At 53.7% G+C, this 1958-nt stretch overlaps 1 pseudogene; it reads right to left on the bottom strand.

The window, feature by feature from the left end:
* LOC119333984 overlaps positions 1–1366 on the bottom strand; it is a 23721-nt pseudogene extending 22355 nt beyond the window's left edge.
* Positions 1367–1958: the final 592 nt, after the last annotated feature.

Here is a 1958-nt window from a genome sequence, read left to right as displayed (position 1 = left end):
GGCAATCATCGATGAAGGTAGCAGACGAATGACCGAGAAGAAGGATCGAAGGTCAGCACAGGCCGCACACCGACAGACCGACACCGAAGATTTCCAGCCGCCGCCTTGAACGAGCCAAACCACCGCCATGAGCCACCACCATGCCGTGGCAGCCCACATACACACCGGGACCCCTAGGGGGAGCCCCGCGCCGCCGTACCGACCTGCACCACTGGAAGAGGCCGGCCCAGCAGCAGACGCCGCCGGCCACCCCACCATGGCACACCCCCGCTCCGGCCACCTCCAGCACCCAAGGACCGTCGGAGACGACCGAACCACACCGCCTCAACCCGAGCCGCCCGCGAGAACAGCCGGCCGGAGGAGGAGCCCGCCAGATCTGGATCGGACCACCCCAACCCTGACGCCGCCCACCCTGCGCAGGCACCCTCCGCCGACCCAAGCAGCCCTCCACGCGCCGCCACCGTCGCCGGGAGAACCGCCGTCGTCGTGCCGCCACGCCCTGCACAGCGCCGCGCATACACCCAAGGCAGCTGCCCCGCGCCAGCCAGCCCCGTGCGAAGGGAGAAGAAGGCCCGTCAGCGCCGGCGCCGGCCAGGCTTTGCCCGGCGGCGGCGGCCGGGGAAGGAGTATTACACAATCACATAACGCGGCACAATAGACCTTGGCTTGAACGCAGCAGGAAATTTCCGTTTCATCATCTTATCATTGGTCTGAATATTATTGCCGGCTAGTTACGCAACACGGTCCAGTCTCAGTAAGCTGTATACTGCACATATATAGATGGATACAAGCTTGCTAGATGGCATACTAGCATTGGTGAAGCTCCTTCTCATCAGGTGTCACACAATCATCATCTTCAGGGGATTTGATTTGGCCGCCACCAATTAAGAAAGGCCAGCGAGCGTTGTTGGCCTGGATTTGCTGCTCCAACTGCGCCATGACGTCGTCGAAGGTGGTGTTCGGGTCGTCGTCCTGCGAGTTGTAGCCGTCTGAAACATCCTCATCCCCGTACAACGGCCTCAAGGCCTCCATCCGCGCCACGAACGCCGCCAACTCCTCGTCCCGCTCCAACTCCGGCTTTCTCTTGGAGCCACACCCCGCCGCCTCCTTCTCCGCCTCCGCCTTGGCCTTGAGGAACGCCGCCTCCTTATCCAGCAGCTCCATGAACTTGATGAGCCCCTCCTCCGTCGTGATCGTCATGGCCTCCACCTCGGCCTTGATCATCGCGTCCTCCGGCTTGGCCTTCTTCGCCTTGGCCTGGAGGACCGGCGCCTCCTCCTTCTCCGTCTGGAACGGGATGAAGGGGAAACCCATCGCCGGATCTGCTCCGCTTCTCTCCTCTCCTCTCCTGGTTGGTTTAGGGTTTGCTGGATTTCTCTGTCTCTCTCGCTGGATCTTCTTCTGAACGAGAACGGGACAAGGCGGCGTATATATTTCCAGGCGAACCCTGGGGTCGGAGTCCGGCCTCGTCTCCGGAACGGTCTCTTCCATCATTGGGCTGGGCTGGGCCCCATCACTTCTTTCTTTCCACTAGCTTTCTTTTTTGAGAGAGATAATTCAGACTAGTTTTGTTGCGGTAGTCATCTTTTCGAAAAAAAGTCATATTTGGTAGGTATATTCTCCCTATGACAATATCATACACATATTTTCAAACATTAATATTTTTTGAATTTGTGAATATTTTTAAACGTGGACATTTTCATAAAATTTTAGGAACATTATTGAAAACACAAACATTGTTTAAAAGTTGTTTGGAACATTTTTTGAAATTTTGAATATTTTAATTAAGGGAATTTTTAATTTAATAAACCTTTTTTGGAAACAAAATCTTTTGAAATTTTAGGAACATATTTTGAATATATTTTTAAGCGTGGATTTTTTTTAAAGAATTGGGAGCATGTTTTAAATTTTCACGGAATTTTTGTGAAAGCATGAACAATTTTTTGGATAATGATAAT

The sequence above is a fragment of the Triticum dicoccoides genome, chromosome 7A (genome assembly GCF_002162155.2).
Source record: "Triticum dicoccoides isolate Atlit2015 ecotype Zavitan chromosome 7A, WEW_v2.0, whole genome shotgun sequence".
Taxonomy (NCBI): domain Eukaryota; kingdom Viridiplantae; phylum Streptophyta; class Magnoliopsida; order Poales; family Poaceae; genus Triticum; species Triticum dicoccoides.
Note: the sequence above shows the minus strand (reverse complement) of the source record. Positions and strands in the feature narration are given on the sequence as shown.